Source organism: Lathyrus oleraceus, chromosome 7 (assembly GCF_024323335.1).
Source record: "Lathyrus oleraceus cultivar Zhongwan6 chromosome 7, CAAS_Psat_ZW6_1.0, whole genome shotgun sequence".
In the NCBI taxonomy this organism is placed as follows: Eukaryota; Viridiplantae; Streptophyta; class Magnoliopsida; order Fabales; family Fabaceae; genus Lathyrus; species Lathyrus oleraceus.
In genome coordinates, this window is record NC_066585.1 from 159,522,084 (window position 1) to 159,542,930 (window position 20,847).

Genomic DNA, 20,847 nt, shown 5'->3' on the forward strand with positions numbered 1-20,847 from the left:
CGTCGACTTATCCGCCAATTGCAATGTCATTCGGATGGACTTAATCTCGATGTTGCCAAGCCTCTTGATAATCGACAAAGGTATAAGATTAATGCTCGACCCCAAGTCAATAAGTCCCTTCCCGACATAAACGTCACCAATTTTAACCGGCAATGTAACTCTTCCCGGATCAACCTCTTTCTTAGGAAGCGTCCTTTGAATAATGGCACTACAGCTCGCATCAAGGACGATGGTCTCCGGTTCCGTATACCTCCGCTTTTTGGTTAGTATGTCCTTCATGAATTTGGCATACTTTGGCATTTGTTCCAAGGCTTCAGCAAACGGAATGTTGATTTGCAACTGTTTAAAAATATCCATGAACCGGGCGTAATGCCGTTCATTTTCCCTTTTGGAAGGAGCATGAGGATAAGGAAGGTTTTGGATAGGAGTAGCGCTCACTACCTCCTTTCCCTTTGCAATTCTAGCACTTTTCCATCTAGGCTTCTTCACTACCTCCCTTATTACCTCATCACTTTTATTTTCCTCAATCTCCACACCTTTTTCTTTTTCAACTTCACCATTATTTCTATTCTTTTCAACTTCTTCCTCATCACTCCACACTCCTATTTCACCATCAACATTTTCCTCCACTATTTCCTCCTCAATTTCTTTCTCTTTCTCTCTTTGTTCACTCTCAACTCTTTTTTCATTCTCACTACCCAACTCCCTCCCACTTCTCGTCATAATCGCCTTACAATGCTCCTTAGGATTTGTTTGCGTATTAGCCGAAAAAGAAGGACCGGTTTGTTGTTCAGCGAGTTGCTTGGCAAGTTGCCCAACTTGAGTTTCAAGATTTTTTATGGCCGCGTCATTACTCTTTTGATTGGCCATTGACATTTGCATGAATTGCGTCAATGTCTCTTCCAATTTAGAATTGACGACCGGCGGTTGTTGAGATTGAAACGGATTTTGGGGAGGGTTTTGACGGCTAGAAGAACCACCTCCATAACCTTGGTTATGATAATAGTTGCTTCTCGGTTGGAACCCTTGGTTCCCTTGGAATTGTTGTTGTTGTTGTTGTTGAGGGTGCGGTTGATAAGGTTGTTGTTGTCTCGGTTGATAGTCCCGTTGATTGGCCATGTAGTTTACTTCGTCAAAACCGGGAGGTGGACAAAATCCGGTGTCATGTTCACCTTTACAAAGTTCACAACAAGCTATTTATTTAGCTTTTGACGGTTCTCTTAACTCTTTGATTTGTTGCGTTAAGAGTTCCACTTGTTGTGAGATGAGCTTGTTTTGGGCAAGGATGGCATCATTCGTCCCTAACTCAAGCACTCCCGCCTTCTTCAAAGAATTTCCACGACTTTGACTCTGAAGATCATTTAGGGCCATACGATGGATAATGTTTGTGGCTTCTTCGGCACTTTTTGACATCAACGAGCCACCCGAGGTGGCATCCAACAACGTTTTGCAGTTTGGTTGAAGTCCATTTCTGAAGATATGGATTTGAGTTAATTCATCAAATCCATGCCCTTTACATTTCCTAAGCATGGACTTGAATCTTTCCCACGCTTCATTCAAAGATTCACTGGTTCCTTGAGAAAACACCGAGATGGCCGTCTTTGATTCCATGAATCGGTTATGGGAGAAAAATCTTTCAATGAATTTCTCTTCTAACACGTTCCAGTCTGTCATTACGGCAGGTGTTTGATCCAGATACCAATCCTTTGCTTTACCGAGCAAAGCGTGGGGAAATAATCGTCTGAACAACGGAAGCTCCTGAGCCTGATCCACTCCGGCAGCCAATGCTATCTCATAAAATTTTGTGAGAAAAGCAAATGGGTCTTCATGGTCCATTCCGGTGAATGGACTCCCATATAATAAATTCAGAGTTCCCGTCTTCATCTCAGCTTGCCTTCCTGTGTGGTTGGCAAACTGAGCGGTGTTCCTTGGACTATTGATACATGGAGTAGAAATAGGTGGTGGTGGTTGTAGCTCCATGTTTGGTATGAATGGTGGTGGATTTATGGTTGAAGAACTTTCTCCTTGCTCTTGGCGTTGTCTAGCCTGTTGCCTCCTACGTCTCGTTTTGCTATTGAGCCTCCTTGCGGTTCTCTCGATCTCAGGATCAAAAAGAAGTTCGTCCACAGGGATTTGCCCTCGCATAAAACGTAAGCTGCACACTAAACCAAACAAATTACAAGCACAAGTCAAAAAAATTCACAAGCTAAAACTTAAACAACCATTGCGATGCTCGCAATATCAATTTACAATCCCCGGCAACGGCGCCATTTTGTTGGAAGTATCCTTCGTGTCGGGTTTTTGTTATCGTATCCACAGGGATTGTAAGATATCACCGCCGTTCGATGGTTGTATTAATCTTAGCTCAATGTAACAATAGGGTTTTGGTTTTAATCAAGTTATCTTGCATAAAAAGGAATAAATTGCGGTAAAAGTTATGGTTTGATTAAATGAGAAATATTGTCAAAGTTAGGTTTCAATGATCACTTTGCATGTATTTGCTCGGTCAACAATCTTATAAACTCCTTTAGATGATAAATCATTTCACAAAGTCCTCTCAATATGTTTCTCTCGAACACATATTGTGAGTTTTGCCATTTTGATCCATTGTTTCTCTCGAACACAATCTATCAAAATGACAACTTTTTGGTTCAACCTTATGGTGAACAAAATCATTCGTTACTATCTCTAGCTAACAAACAAGTTTGGATGAAAACCTAGGTCAAGAGTCGGTAAACATCTCTCGATCATAAACCAACACAAAGAGTTTTAAATAGAAACAAAGTTTTCATCATATATTTACCGTTAAAGAGTTTACATATGAGGATCCTTACATTTACACACAAAGCTTGTAATCACCTACATCTAACCTTGACAAATGGATGACTTAGCTACTCATTTTCATGGTAGCTTGGTCGGCAAGTAAGGAAAGAAGGTTGATCAACATCCAAGTCGGATAATCGAAGTTGGATGGGAATCCACCTTCTTTTTGTAGAAGATGGTTCTAAGATGAAGAGAAATGAAAACTAGGGCATAAAGATCCCAAGAACAATGCTGCAAAAATATCTAGAAGAAAGTACAAAAGTGGAAAAAGTTGGTAAAAATGAGGTATGGTGCTCAAAAGTGGCACCTGCTACTTATAGACCACTGCAGGGCTGTCAAGTTCGCTAGGCGAGCAGAATGGCTCGCCTAGCGAGGGTCTAAAATGGGCACACAAGGCCCCTGCATTTAGAGAAAACAGGGTCTGCTGAACTGTCATGTTCGCCTAGCGAACATACCTTCGCCTAGCGAAGGACACGCTTCAACCTTCGCCCCAGCGAGGTTGAGAGGTTTTGCTACTGGAATGCTCGCTGGGGACTCGCTAGAGCTTGGCCTAGCGAGTGAGTGCTAGCTGCATTTTTCACCAAAACAGAATGAACTCGCTACCACCTTCGCCTTCAGCTCGCCTAGCAAATTAATTTGACAATTTACTGGAACTTTTCGCCAGGAACTCGCCTAGCGAACCAATGCTTCGCCACAGCCTCGCCTAGCGAGCAGGCTGGTGAAATGCATGTATTCTTTGGTTCCTTTGCCAATTTTCTTGTGTCTTTATTTTCAATTAGTTCATGTCTTTCCTGCACAATAACACACAAATCAAAGGCACCAAGCTTGTTTATCAATGTAATGCATTCCATGTAAAACAAATGTGGTTTTGACAGTTTTAGCAAGGAAAAAGAGTGAAAGATGCCCACATATGATAGCTCAAATAAACACTTTTGGGCATATAACACACAGCAAAAAGCAAGTTGCAGTTGCTTTGTCAACGGCCGAGGCGGAATACGTTGCAACCGGTAATTGTTGTGCTCAAATTTTATGGCTCAAACAACAATTACTCGACTTCAATGTTCAACTTGAACGTATTCCCATTTTTTGTGACAACACAAGTGTGATACGTCTCGTGACTGTATATAGAATTTAGTTTATCGGATACTTGATTGCAAGTGCACAGTCCAGTCGTTTTAGTTTTAAAAAATATCGAACCCACAAGGACCGATGGTCAAACTAATGCTACTGACGTTACTATGTTTAGCTAAGGGAATGATTTTTACAAGTTTGGTTGAAGAAAATTAAATCTAAGGGAAGTTGAGTTTTAAGAAAATATTAATAGGAGGATATCGGTATGCAACACATTAATCGTCAGGCATTCGATGAGTCATCGGTATATAATTTAAGTACCAAATATCTTTCAATAGAAAATACTTATTTAAAAGGCTTTATCTCACACTCTTGTGATTGTTGATTCGGACTATACCTTTAAGTCAGAATGTACGCTCCCGCTGTCCCATTTGAAGTTAAAAATACTTTTTGAAAATAGATAAGTTCTAATTGCTTTTAAAGTGCTCTCGCTGTTTTTAAAATCAATGCCTAGTTTTTACTATCCAGTTCGACCCTCACGCTCTCGGGATTGTCGGTTCTCACCTTAGTTAATTTCCCACTCTCGTGGCAAAATCGTATTAAATAGCTTCTCACTCTTGTGACAAAGTTAATTAAATTTAAATTAAAAAACATAGCCAAGAAGATTGTTTGAGACAAGAAGTTTTTCACCGATTATTATTAAATCCCGTCTAATTAAATTGTTACATACCGATACTGGTAGTTTAGCCAAACATGTTAAATAACACAAATACAGGCGAGCATAAACAGATTAACAATACAGCAAACATAATTATAATAATAACAAAGCAATAACAATAATAATTGAATAAAAACCTGACAATTGGATTAATAGAATACGCCGAATCTTGAAATACTTGAGCAGTCCTCCACAGGACGATAGGATTCTGCTTCTTCGAAATAATTGCTTAAACTAAATTAAATAAATTGTAGTAGTTCCCCAGTGTAGGAAACTACTACTTTGGCTAAATGGAAAACGGAAAGGGAAAGGAAAAATGGAAACCCTAACGGAATGGTAACTAGATTGCGGTAGAGGAAACAATGTTGCTGAAGAAATATAATACTAGAAAGCAGAATTGCTGTAGAAAATAAATTGCATAGAAAAATTCAGCGTCCCTTTCGTTTCCAACATCTGTCTTTTTATATCCCCTGGTAGGTCATGGAAGTTGAGAGAAATAAGGATGACTTGGTTGAGTGAGGAATCCACGGGAAAGTGGCTCTGGAACGAGAATTTAGGCACGTTGGCTCACTTCTTTGACTGTTTCAAGGCGTTGATTTTGGCCGCGTGACGTTCGTCATGTTGGTGTAAGCCCTAGAGGCCAATACTTTTTGGTACTTGTATCGAATTATTTATTAATAATAAAATGCATTTTCTTTATTATGGTTGATTAATAAAGTCCCTGGAATAGATAGTCCGTTTAATGTATTAAGTGTGACTTAATCACGAGAACACATTAAACATAAGGACACTATTCTTAAAGTATCCGTAGTCGAGCTTTAGTGTGAAGTGGGATAACATTAAAGCATTAAGACTATTATGTTTGTAGACTGATGATCGCATCTCATGGATCATGGATAAAGAGTTATCAAGTCTTAAACATAGGTATGAATATTAGGAGTAATATTTATACCGGATTGACCCGCTATGAGAATACTATATAGAAAGTTATGCAAAGTGTCATAAGTTATTCTCATGGTGATAATAGTGTATACCACTCTTAGACCTGAAACCACTATGGATCCTAGATGTAGAGTCGAGTGCTTTATTGTTGATCCAACGTTGTCGGTAACTGGATAACCATAAAGACAGTTGATGGGTACTCCACGAAGCATGCTGAGGGACATGAGTGTCCTAGATGGAATTTGCCCATCCTGCGTAATAGGATAAATGTCTATGGGCCCAATATTGAACTGGACAAGGATGACACAGTTTATACCTTGTGTTCAATATATACATAAAGGCAAAAGGGTAATTATACACATAAGTATTATCACAGAAGGTTTTGTCAGATCACACGACATTTTCGTGTCTTGGGTAACAGTGATGTGTTGCTAGATACCGCTCACTGTTTATTATGTTAAATGCGTGATTTAATATAATTGCCAACGTCACGAAAACCTACAGGGTCACACACAAAGGACGGATTAATGAGAGATAGAGTAACTAAGGAATACCGTAAGGTACGGTGCCCTTAAGTGAATTATACAACATCGTAAGGTACGGTGTACTTGAGTAGAATACGAAATATGGTAAGGTACCATGGGCTTAAGTGATTTTGGGCATATTATAAGATATGGGCCAAAATACACATAAGTGGGCTTTTTAGCTTGAAGCCCACACAAGTGGTTCTATAAATAGAATCCTTGTGCAAAAGCATTAATAGTGGTTGCATTATTTTCGTGTTCTCTCTCTCTCTCTCTCTCTCTCTCTCTCTCTCTCTCTCTCTCTCACTCAAAGCCTTCATTCGTACCAGCTAGCACTGAGAGTGAAGGAATTCGTTCGTGTGGACTAAGTAGAGACGTTGTCATCGTTCAACGTTCGTGATCGCTCCGTGGATCTGCATCAAAGGTTTTGATCGTCACAAGAGATCTGCACCAAAGGTTTCAATTGTCACAAGAGGTAAATATTCTATCACTGATCATGACCATTCGTAAGGATCTCTAAAGGAGAAATTTTTAATTTCCGCTGCGTTTTGGATCTCAATTCTCCTTCAGTGGTATCAGAGCCACTTACGAAACCATGACTCGGATAGCTGTTTATTTTCTATATTAATATGATTAAAAGACAGAATGAATCAATTAATTAAATGAGTAATTAAATTTGGCATCATGAGTGTACGAGTTGGATGATTGATGTTGACTATGCTTCGGAATCCGACATTAGTATGGTGAAGCAGCGATACATCGATCGTCCATAGGTTACGCAATTGAGACCGATCAACTTATATTTGATATAAGTAATCCTAATGCAAAGTACGGTATATGTGATATACTATTTCTGTTTCATTCATTCAAACACTAAATGGTTGTTTTCCTTTGAGCGATCAATGGTCATTTTCTTCGGAATCCGACATTAGTATGGTGAAGCAATGACCTGTTGATCAATCATACTGAATCAACAATCGAGGTGTGTTTGACGGTCTGAAATTGGCGCATTAGGGTTGGTGACGGTGCAAGGGTTGTGTCGTCAAGGAGTTGTGAATTTAGGGCTTTTTGGAAGAGGTCTGTAGACTGTTTCAAAGTTCTGTTATTTTGGCCGCGTGACGTTTGTCACGAGCTTGTGACGAGTGTAACAAGCTATCTGTGATGGTCGTAACGTGCCCTGTGACGGTCGTCACACTCACATGGCCTGTGACGGTCGTAACATGCCTGTGACGGTCGTCACACTCACAGAGTCAGAATTTTTGGGGTTTCTGTTTTGTGACTACACAAGGGTTGTGTTGATGCAAAACAATGTCCATTTCAAATGAATTGTTCATTAAAATTTTGGACAGGGGCGCTGCCCCCTTGACCCCCGTCAGCTGATCGGTCAGTGGAACCACCGTCCGCTGACCGGGCAGTGAAACCCCCGGCTAACTCTGCATAGTATGATCGGTCGCTGAAATTTAATTTGGTTTTAATTAATTAAAGGAATTAAAATTAATAATAATAATGTGTTTGTTATTATTGCCTTGTTGTGATCAGTTATGGCCTTAGTCTTCCTTCATTTTGTTTTGGTTTTTAAATACGACCTGCGTGTTGTGCCTCTCCTTTTAATCTCTTAGTGCAACTTCTTTTCTCATCTCAATCCCTCGTATGTAAAACGAGTTTCTTCTATAATGTAATGTTATGAAGAAAGAGAAGATTTCAATATCAAAGGAGGACAACCTTGAAGATCAAAGGAGGGCAACCTTGAAGATCTTGCTTGGAGAAGCTTAGATCGATGTAGGTTAGCTTAGGTTCTCTCATTGGCTTGGGAGAACAATTGCGCTAGGGGCCATAACTGTTTCATTTTGTTTGTATGTATGTTGATGCATGTGAATGTATGTTGATGCATGTGAGAGACGATTTATATGATAAATAAGCCGGTGAGATCAGGAAAATTGCAATTCCCTCAAACTAAATATTAAGTTTATGCTTTCCAAGTTTTAACACTCATCAAGACTAATATCGGATAATGTAGGTTTCGCCTACGCGAGGTGCATGATCTATATATTAGTAAGGTGCGATGGGATAATTGTAATATCCAACTGTTAAAACAATGGGTCAAACTTAACTAAACAAATTATAAGAATATTATATATGTTTGCTTTCCAAGTTTTAGCACTCATCAAGACTGGTATCGAATAATGTAGCTTTCGCCTACGGGAGGTGCATGTTTTGTATTAGTTAAGGTGCGATGGGATAATTGTAATATCCAACTGCTAAAACGATGAGTCAAACTTAATTATAATTTTCTTATATATGTTTAGAAGCAAGAGTTGGGAATGATCCATATGATGGATTGGAATAAGGAGTTATTCACCCAACTGAAATTTTCGAGAGTTGTATGAGATACAATTGGAAGGAGTTCCTGCCTAAATAACCTAGTTTTGTGTAATCCGCCTACGCGGACTTAGAACGAAGTGAAATATGGATCTCGACCCACTAGAAAATCTTCCAACGGGATCTTCCGAATCAAATGATGAGGGTCAGTTGTCTTGAGTAAAATAGTGGGAGCATATTTAATTAAAGGCCTAATTAAATATGTCAATGATACTTATATTTTTATTAATCCTTATGTAGATTACCATGACAGCAAACACCTCTAACAACATCTTGCGATCAATCCTTGATAAGGAAAAATTTTCTGCGACAAATTTTCTGGATTGGCACCGAAATCTGAGGATTGTCCTCAAACATGATAAAAAGTTGTATGTCTTGGAGAAACCTGTTCCTGAAGAGGAACCTCCTAGTTCTGCACCTAAGGCAGAAAGAGATGCTTATAAGAAGCATGTCGATGATGCCAATGAAACTGCTTGTCTCATGCTAGCTACCATGAACTCAGAATTGCAAAAGCAACATGAGAACATGTCAGCGTTCGATATGATCGAACACCTGAAGTTGCTCTATCAAGAGCAAGCAAGGCATGAGAGGTTTGAAGTTTCAAAAGCCCTTTTCGAAAGCAAGTTAGCTGAGGGAGCCCCTGTAGGTCCCCATGTACTCAAGATGATTGGGTATGTGGAAAACCTTGAGAGATTGGGTTTTCCCCTCGAAAAGAAACTTGCGACTGATTTGATCTTGCAATCGTTGCCAGATAGTTTCAGTCAATTTGTCCTAAATTTCAATATGATTGATATGGACAAATCTCTTCCTGAACTGCTCGCCATGTTAAGAACTGCCGAGCAGAATCTGAAGTCAAAAGGGAAGTCCATTTTGATGATCGGAAATGGAAAGAGACATAACAAAAGGCCCACTAAGCAGGGTGATAAAGGGAAGGGCAAGGAAGTTGCCAAACCCAAACCCACCGTTGCTGCTTTGAAGCATAATGGAGGCATAGCAAAAGAAGGCACCTGCTTCCATTGCGGTAAGACTGGACACTGGAAGAGAAACTGCCCAAAGTACCTGGAAGATAAGAAAAATGGAGTAGAGACTTCAACTTCAGGTATTTTTGTTATTAATTCATCTACTTCTGCATCATGGGTATTAGATACTGGATGCGGTTCTCACATTTGTACAAATGTGCAGGGGCTGAGAAGGAGTAGAGATTTGGCAAAAGGTGAAGTCGATCTACGAGTTGGCTATGGAGCAAATGTTGCTGCTTTAGCCGTAGGAACTTATGTATTGACTTTACCTAGTGGTTTAATAATTCGGTTAGAGAACTGTTATTATGTACCTGCAATTAGCAGGAATATTATTTCCATTTCTTGTTTAGACAAGTTTGGTTTTTCATTTATAATAAAGAACAATTGTTGCTCAATTTATTTAAATGATATATTCTATGCTACTGCACAAATGAGCAATGGACTATATGTCCTTGATCTCGAAATGTCGCATTACGCGAAAAACCGGCGGGAAAACGAAACAATAGAGCCGCCACCGTGCGTTATTTATCCCGAAAGAGGGAAAGGAAACGCTCGAAGTAAACCTGGAAAAGACATGGTCTCGCGACCAAAGAGAATGGGATCGGGAGTCGGTTATGCAAAGGGAAGGTATTAGCACCCCTACGCATTCGTCGTACTCGACAGGATCCACGCACAAAAGGAAGGATAAAGGTTGCTAAAACTGCTCAAACAAACAAACACTGGCTGAAAGAGACACAAAAAACAAAAGAAACTAACTCGACAGGATATCGCATCCTGTGCCTATGTAGTCTATCAGGCATAGACATCAGAGTCAACGTAGTTCGGACAGGGGAAAACATGCTCGCTAGGATGTCGCATCCTATGCATACGTATCTTCTCGGACTAAAGAAGAATCAGAGCACTCGTAGCTCGGCTAACGCACGCAAAACAAAACCACACAGGAAACCGACTGCCAATCGTTGGGCTTACGTCAGACTCGGAACCAAACACACCCAAACTGGAAACCAAATGCCAATCGCTGGACTTACATCGGACTACAAGCACACAACAAAAGGATACGGAATGACAATCGCTGATCTTACATCCATCTCCTAACACACACAAGAGACAAAAACAAAAGGGCGCCCGGAGAGATCAGCTCATCTCCTGCCTACGTACCTCATCTGGTGTGAGGATCAGGGCGACGTAGTTCCCCTACGCAGGGACAAAGGACTAGCCTAACCAGATACAAAGGGAGACACAAACTACTAGGGAGACTACGACTCGAGCCTAGAAGTTGTCATGCATATCATCCCTAAGTTAAGGTTGTTATTTACCTTGCACAGGGAGCAAGCTATCCTAAACAGCACAGGAAAAGCAATCAATCACACAAATAGCACACACTATATACAAACAAAGTGGGCTCACACAAGGTTAGGTTGTGAAATACAAGCCAACTGGAATCGGGTGATGTTAGCTCTTAACCCTAACATTGAGAGTTAGGGTGAAGCAGATGAAATGGGAAGTGAGGGGTGTGCCTCACAACTCTTATCCCTAGCCTGGGAGAGCTTCAGACAAATGAAGGTGTGGGAGTTCAGAAAGTTGGAACTCTTCTCCACATATGACTGACTCAACAAAGATCTTGGGTTAATATCCACAATGCATCAACACCAGTTGTGTGAGCAAAGCAGAAGACACACTGAATAGCAGGAGATGGATTTATCATCTCTTGTGTTCTGCCAATTGCCTCTTAGAGAGGTCTTTTCCTGCTTGGCACAAAGATAACAATCACAAGCATTACCTTTTAAGGAGGGCTTCAGACAGGTGCATGCCCAAGTAACAGGACAGGTCTTCCAGACTACATGAAGCCAGTGAGTTATACCTCAATTTGTTAAGCAACCAAGCAACAGCAAAAGCAAGTTCAAAAGAACTTAAGCAACTAATGTACCTGAAAACAATCTAACTCAGTCAGTACACAACTCAAAAAGTCAAACAGACATTCCCATAATCAACAATCAACAGACATAGTTAAACAGACAAACAAGCAATGCATCAAGATGCAAGGCACAAGCTCAACTCAAATGAGCTAAAAGAAACCTACAAAACAAGTCAAGGTTAGTCAACATCAACCAAATAATCCAACTCAAGCAATGTGAATCAATCTTCTCATGGCCATATGCTTCTTATCCTGAAAACAAAGCTCAAACATAAGCACAAACCACTAGGACAAGGCCTAGGGTCCAAGAGGGAGAAATAATTCAAAACAGAACATAAAAATTGACAAGAATCAAGCTCAATCAATTAAGAACCTAATCCAAAAGGTCTCATGTCAATAGCATCAACCAAATTCATTTCACACAACAAATAAGGCAAAGCATGCAAGTTGAAAGCTCATTGAAGCGACAGAATGAACAAATCCACATTAATTCCAAAATGATTCAATAAATCTCAAGAAAAATCATGGCTAAACAGCACACATCACATGATCAACACACCAAAAATCAAGGCATTTGGACAAGTTTAAGCATGGAAATCAAATTCCATAAGGCAAGGTAAGCACAAACAAGCTCAATTAGGACACAATATGCTACATCAATTTAGCACAAGCCTAAAACAGAATTGACAAATGATAAAAACATCCAATCAAAGCCAAAATAAACTTCAGAGTGTCTATAAAAAATGTACAAAATTTCACATTCATAGGATAAACAACCATCATTTCACAAATCATTGAAGTTCATGACTATTCAAAAGTCCACAAATGGTCATCCAGCAAGAAAAATCCCAAACAAATCAGAAATCAATCCAAAAATTCCACAAAACATCATGATCAATCCTAACATCCATAAGAAGCATCATGCAAAAAATCACATCATTTGGCATTTATTTGGCATGGCAAAGAAAATCATCAAGTTGAGCAAGCAATGGTGTGACACACATTGTCACACCTACATTAACCAGATCATATCTCAACAACCATAAATGCTAAAAATGCAGACTCAACACCAAAATGACCAGCAAGATGTCTAATTTAAGCATACTAAATTTCACAATCATTGGATTAAATCTCATCATTTCACAAAGCATATGGCAAGCAAGGTCAAGAAAACACACATGTTAACAAACCCTAAGGCAAAACATTTTTCAACCGTGCACAAATTCTGGAAAAATAGTCAAAAAATACTAGACATGATGAGGAACAAAATGCAAAAAACCACACATCATTTGGATGATTATTCATTGAGTTATGATTTTTGGAAGTGAAGAAAAAATTAAAAAAACATGATGAAGCATACATGAACATGGATGAGTAAAAGATGAAATAATGCAAAATGCCAATTGGAACTTGTCCTCGCCCGAATTCGAATTGGGGAGAATTTTGAATTGAAGCGCTAGTTAAGTGATACGCGTCGTTTCACTTAACTGACGTGGCCAGGCGAATGAATAACAGCCAACCAATCTGCCATGTAACTACCACGTGGACCAACGCATGGACTTAAACACAAAAATGCATGCAGAAACGCGCTAACAAGATCAAACACGGCCTAGAAAATGAAAACCCTAACAACTTCATACAATTCTTCATGATTTTTCCAGGTCAAGAACACATGTGTCCAGAAATGCAAAACAATTATATCATCATGTTCATCTTTCCACGTACATCACTAATCAATGATTAATTTGTTCTAAATCAACACATATCATGCAAAACGAATGGATTAAGTTTCATGTGTCAAACTTCAAATCACCATAACTACTTCATTCCTTCATGAAAATCATGGATCTAAAGCTCAGCATGCTCCACGTTCAAAGATCTATCATCAGCACACAACAATTTCATGAATCATGACATTTGAATTCTAACCTTCAAGGAGATGCAGAAGTGAAATCAATGGATTCAGGTCTTGAACAGCTTAAACAGATGATCCTTAGCTCTTGTATGATGATTTGGATGAAGGATGATAGCTTAATCTTGCACGATCTGGCCAAAAAATCCAACTGCCATTGATGGATGTAAACTTTAACAGCTTCAAATCAGCTCGAAACTTGATGGATCTTGCTTCCAAAATGTTCAATTATGGTTGTGGATGAAGGATTAATCAAGGACAAGCAATGCTTTTGAAGAAAATTGTGAAATGGATCTAGATCTGAGAATTATGATGTGTTCATGTCATTTTCTGTTATGATTATGCTTTTATATGAGCTGCTAATCAAGTTTGTTAATCACAATTAAGCAATGCAAATGGATTAGTGAAATTGAAGGTGTAATGCTAATTTGCAAATTAACCCCTTATGCATGCATGCCAATGGAACAGTGCACGATTCTGGTTTGAAAATCCTTTCAAATGTTGTTTTAGAGCCAAGGCAAGTGTTAAAATGTAAAAACAATGCACCATTTTCAAATTGGAAATTTCCCTCCAAAATTCAAATGAAAATGCAAATATTTTTGTGATCAAAATGCATGGCTTATGATGCATGAATTGGATAGTGCATGTCAAGAGAGAAATGTTGCAAAAAGAACCATCTCATTTGGACATTTGGTGTGAAAGTTATGCACTTTTGAAGTTCAAATTCACTTGACCATGATTGATCCATATCTTTCCAACCATACATGAGAAATTCATGATCTTGGACTTTTTGGAAATGGGAGAACAAGATCTTAAACTTTCATGTTGGACAAAATTCCATTTGAATCTTGCTTGATGATGTAATCTTGAGGAGAAGACCTTTCCATTTTTGGCAATTTCAAATTATAGGTCACTTACTATTTTTGGAAACTTTTCATCTGACCTCAAATTCTTCATTGTTGATGTTTGAAATGTCAAATGAGACTTGTATGGACATGAATGAGGCCTCTCTAACCATCTCCCACCTTCAAATCCATGGTTGAACTGACAGTTGACTTTGGTTGACTTTCTAGGGTTTTAGATGAATTGCATCTTGACTGATGATCTCTGAACATCCAAACTTTGGCCAAACCACTTCAAAATGATCCCTAAGTCACATGAATTCAATGAACCAACACTAGGGCTTTGCTTCCATAGGAAATGCACTTGTTTGCTTGCACAACTGGATCTCCTGACCAATCTTGACTGATGACTTGCACTAGGCAATGGACAATGCAATGCTAATGACCTAAAATGAAAATGAATGTACAAAATGGGAGGTGCAAATTTGAGGTGCTACAGCTGCCCCTATTCAACCAACTGGGAACCTGAACGGATGAGAGCAACGGCTGTCAGACTTTCGGGGTAAACAGGGATTGAATACCAAGAACCGTAGAAATTTACACACTGCGGGGAATGACTTATGATATTTGCACTCCGCAGGGGATAATACAAAGAAAAAGCCAAGTAACCAGACAAGACGTTTACCGACGACTCCTGGGGATTTTGATTTTTATCAAAAGAAAGGTATACAACCAAACGTCAACGGACGCAAGGGAAAAACTCGACGTTTACCGACACCAACGGAGAGGTGACTAGACATCAACGAATGAATGGGAAGGACTCGACCAGACGTCAACGGACGAAAGGGAGAAGCTCGACGTTTATCAACACCAACGGAGAGGTGACCAGACATTAACGAATGATTGGGAAAGACTCGACCCGACGTCAACAGACGAAAGGGAGAAGCTCGACGTTTATCGACACCAACGGAGAGGTGACCAGACATTAACGAATGACTGGGAAAGACTCGACCCGACGCCAACGGACGAAAGGGAGAAGCTCGACCTTTATCGACACCAACGGAGAGGTGAACCCTTCTGGGGAAGTAATACAACCGGAAACCAAATAGGATGTTTACCGACGACTCTACTGGGGATTTCGGGCTTGGGAATTACCAGACATTGATCGATGACTGGGATGAGACTCGACGTTTACCGACATCGAAAGATGATGTTTACCGACACTAAACAAAGATGACCAGACATTAACGAATGACTGGGGAAAGGATATACAACTAAACGTCAACGGACGAATAGGCAAAAACTCAACGTTTATCGACACCAACGGAGAGGTGGATCTCTGGGGAAAAGGTCAACACAACCAAACGCCAACGGACGATCGGCAAAAACTCATCGTTTACCGACACCAACGGAGAGGTGAATCTGACTGGAGAACAACTATCCGTCAATGGACGAATAGGAAAAACTCAACGTTTACCGACACCAACGGAGAGGTGACTCTTGAGGAGGGGTACAACTATACGTCAACGGACGCATAGAAAAAACTCAAATGTTTATCGACACCAACGGAGAGGTGACTCTGAGGGGAAGATCGCTATAAGTCAACGGACGTATAGGAAAAACTCAACGTTTATCGACACCAACGGAGAGGTGAACCTGTGGGGAATAAACAGCCATTAACAAATGATCTGTGGGGAACAAGCAATTATACGTCAACAGACGCATAGGAAAAACTTCAACGTTTATCGACACCAACGGAGAGGTGAATCTTCTGGGGAAGAATAAAGGTATTACGAACATCTAAAGATGATATTTACCGACATCAAAAGAAGACCAGACATTTTACCGATGACTGGGGTGGGACTCGATGTTTACCGACACCGAAAGAATGGTGTTTACTGACACCAAAGAAATAACACACGCGGGTGCTGACATGACACTGACCAGTATCACAAGATGACATCTACATATGTCAGGGCAAGGCTAAACACTTGCTGGGGATCTCACTGGGGAGGATCAGGCTTTCCTTTCGCCAACGGATGAGGAAATAAACCTCTCTGGGGGACTATCAACCCTGAATGCCGTCAGGAGCAACTGTAGCAAATGTGTTGTACAGATGTTGGTCTGATTGGGCAACACATGAATGCATATGTTTGAATTTTTCTATGGCGTAATGCTCCATATTGAATGGAAATACTACGCAATTTTGAGGATGCAATGGTTACTATATGCCAAATGCAAAATTATGAACTCTGGCTGGGGAGCCAAAAGATCCGATACTCCGACTCTGTGGGGAGACTCTGCTTGAGGAAGAAATACTCTGCGGGGAGAGCACCGACTTCTCACTCGTGCTGGAGAAATAACACTGTCGCTGGGGAAAGGATCCCAATCCACTCGGGGACTCCGCTTGGGGAACAATCGATACAACTCCGTTGGGGAATAAACAAGGCGAATTCACTGGGGACGACCCAACCAATCCACAAGTAGGATAAACTCTGCTGGAGATAAATTCCGGACATGATCCACTCGGGGAACCTGCTGGGGAACTATCAACACAAACCTCTGCTCGGGAAATCTGCTAGGGAAAACTTCACAATCCTGACGGGTACAGGCATCCCCACTCTGCTGAGGAAAGCATAACTCTGGTGGGGAAAGTAATAGACCAGACCATGCTGGAAATAGACATCCACAACCATGTTGGGGATGAGCGCTCGCGACCACACTGGGGATAGCAGTACTTCAAACCAGACTACTGGGGAACAAAATTCCACTGACTCCTTTGCTGGGGATACAACATCCTTCTGACTCAGTGGGGATAATCTATCTTCCAACTCAACTGGGAACTCAACTAGGGAAACATCTGCTGGGAAAACGTCCTCCAAACGACAACCTGCAAAACAGCACAACAAACATGCCCCAGGGATTGCATGGACAAGATACGCTCAAGTGTCCTCAACATTCAAAATGATTTTCAAATGTTTTATCTTTCTGCACGTTATTTGTTAGCCTTCATGTTTTAGATATGCAATGTTTATCAAAAAATTCGGACGTTTTTGCAAACAAAACAGTAAAATAAAAAAAAGAGAGCTATTTATCTGAATAACGACTTTTATTGATTGAAAATGGGCCTGAAAAGGCGAATACATTAGGAAGCAATTCCTAGAAAGAGGTAATTGCGCACAAAAGGAAAAATCTATCCTAATGGCAATGTGAACACGGCATCCACTATTTCCCAATTCTGTTATGACTCACAGATCATCAGTTTTCCTCCCAACTTCCTTGCTTTCTGAGAAGAATGACTGGACCGATCACATCTTTCAAGATGGCAGACGATAAAACGCGATGAAGTACAGATAACTCAGACTGTAGTCTTCGCTTTAATCCCTCTTTTGCCTGGATCGCCCTTGCGGGTTTTCAATCCACCGGGATACCCATTTTTGCCTAAGTCGCCCTTGCGGGTTTTCGACTTACCGGGTGTACAAATTCTTTTCATTTTTATCCCTAATTTTTGCCCGAACCTTTTCTTTCTGTTTTTTGGTTCGTCGGGATGCCCTTTTTTGCCTGGACTCTTTTATTCTTTTTATCCAGCGGGTCAATTTCTGCGAAGTATTTTTTGACTACATCTGAGTTAACAGGGGACGGGAAATCTTCACCATCCATAGTTGTAAGCATCAAGGCTCCACCGGAGAAAACCTTCTTTACAACAAATGGACCTTCATAATTAGGAGTCCACTTGCCCCTATTATCTGTACCGGGAGGAAGGATCCTCTTCAAAACTAGATCACCAGTTTGATAGCTTCTAGGACGCACTTTCTGATCAAAGGCTCTTTTCATCCTTCTCTGATACAACTGCCCATGGCACACAGCTGCTAACCGTCTTTCTTCGATAAGGCTCAACTCATTAAACCTCGTTCAAATCCATTCGGCTTCGTCTAGCTTGACATCTAGCAAGACCCTCAGAGAAGGAATCTCCACTTCAACAGGTAGGACTGCTTCCATACCATACACAAGGGAGTACGGGGTTGCCCCGGTTGACGTACGTACTGAGGTACGGTACCCATGCAAAGCGAAAGGCACATCTCATGCAAATCCTTGTACGTCACGACCATCTTCTGCACAATCTTCTTGATATTCTTGTTCTCTGCCTCTACAGCACCATTCATCTTCGGTCTGTAAGGAGAAGAATTGTGATGTTCAATCTTGAAATCTTTACAAAGCTCCTTCATCATCTTGTTATTGAGATTCGAACCATTATCAGTGATGATTCTCTCGGGAACCCCATAACGACAGATGATCTCCTTCTTGATGAACAGGGCAACCACTTGTTTGGTAACATTAGCATATGAAACTGCCTCCACCCACTTGGTGAAGTAATCAATCGCAACCAGGATGAAGCGATGTCCATTCGAAGCAGTAGGCTCAATCTTCCCAATGATATCAATGCCCCACATGGCAAACGGCCAAGGCGAATTCATGACATTCAGAGGGCTTGGTGGTACATGCACCTTATCAGCATAGATTTGACACTTATGGCACTTCCGAGCGTACTTGAAACAATCGGATTCCATAGTCATCCAGTAATGACCGGCTCTCAATAACTTCTTAGACATTGCATGCCCACCAGCATGGGTACTAAACGAACCTTCATGCACTTCCTGCATCAACATGTCTGCTTCATGTCTATCCACGCATCTGAGCAAGACCATGTCAAAGTTTCTTTTATACAGCACATCATCCTGATTCAAATAAAAGCTTCCAGCTAGCCTTCTCAGGGTTTTCTTGTCATTCTTTGACGCACCTTTAGGATGTTCCTGGCTCTTGAGGAAGTTCTTGATATCAAAGTACCACGGTTTCTCATCAACAACAGCCTCGGCTGCAAACACATACGCAGGCCTCTCGAGTCGATTCACCACAACATGTGGCACATGATTCCACCAATGAACTTTGATCATAGAAGACAAAGTAGCCAAAGCATCAGCCATCTGATTCTCATCCCGGGGGACATGATACAACTTCACCTTCTTGAAGAACGTCAGTATTCTTCTAGTGTAATCTCTATAAGGAATCAAATGCGGCTGGTTAGTATTCCAATCTCCATTGACCTGGTTGATCACTAGAGGGAAACTCCAAAAATGTCAAGCGTTTTGATTCTCAAATCAATGGCTTCTTCTATCCCCATGATACAAGCCTCATACTCTGCTTCATTGTTGGTGACGTCGAAAATCAATCTGGCAGAAAAAGGTATATGAGCACCTTTAGGATTGATCAGCACTGCACCAACACCGTTACCATTCACATTCACAGCCCCATCAAACATCAATGTCCACTTGTCATCAGGATCCGGTCCTTCCTCGACAAGAGGCTCTTCACAATCTTTCATCTTAAGATACATGATGTCTTCATCAGGGAATTCAAACATCATCGGCTGATAATCATCAATCGGTTGCTCGGCAAGATAGTCTGACAGAACACTACCTTTGATGGCCTTCTGTGACGTGTACTGAATATCATACTCTGTTAAAATCATCTGCCAACGGGCAACACGTCCGGTGAGAGCCGGCTTCTCAAAGATGTACTTCACTGGATCCATCTTAGAAATCAACAAGGTAGTATGGTTCAACATATACTGCCTCAGTCGGCGAGCAGCCCAGGCCAAAGCACAACAAGTTTTCTCAAGCTGCGAATATTTGATTTCACAGTCGGTAAACTTTTTGCTAAGGTAGTATATGGCATGCTCTTTTCGACCAGACTCGTCATGCTGTCCCAATACACACCCCATTGAGTTCTCAATTACTGACAGGTACATTATTAGAGGTCTCCCAGGGAATGGAGGAATAAGGATTGGAGGTTTCTGTAAATACTCTTTTATCTTGTCAAAAGCTTTCTGACAATCATCATTCCACCTGATTGCTTGATTCTTCCTTAGCAATTTGAATATCGGTTCGCACGTGGCAGTTAGGTGAGATACAAACCTTGCAATGTAGTTCAATCTCCCTAAAAACCCACGAACCTGCTTTTCTGTTTTCGGTCCAGGCATCTCTTGAATAGCTTTGAATTTTGCCGGGTCAACCTCAATCCCTTTCTCACTGACAATGAAGCCTAACAGCTTCCCAGATCTTACACCAAACGTACACTTGTTCGGATTCAGCCTCAATTTGAACTTTCTCAGCCTGTCGAACAACTTCTGCAAATTAACCAGGTGCTCCTCTTCTGTCTGCGACTTCGCAATCATATCATCCACGTACACTTCAATCTCTTTGTGCATCATGTCATGAAAGAGAGTCGTCATAGCCCTCTGATAGGTAGCACCGGCATTCTTCAGCCCAAACGGCATCACCTTATAGCAGAACGTTCCCCAAGGTGTAATGAATGTCGTCTTTTCCATGTCCTCTGGCGCCATCTTAATCTGATTATACCCAAAGAAACCATCCATGAAAGATAAAACCGAGGATTGAGTCGTATTATCAACCAATACATCAATGTGAGGTAATGGGAAATCATCTTTCAGACTCTCTCTGTTCAAATCCCGGTAATCGACACACATTCTGACTTTGCCATCCTTCTTCGGCACGGGAACGATGTTGGCCACCCACGGGGGATAAGTTGTCACTGACAAGAAACCCGCATCGAACTGCTTCTGAACCTCTTCCTTGATCTTAACGGCCATATCAGGACTAGTTCTCTGAAGCTTCTGCTTGACTG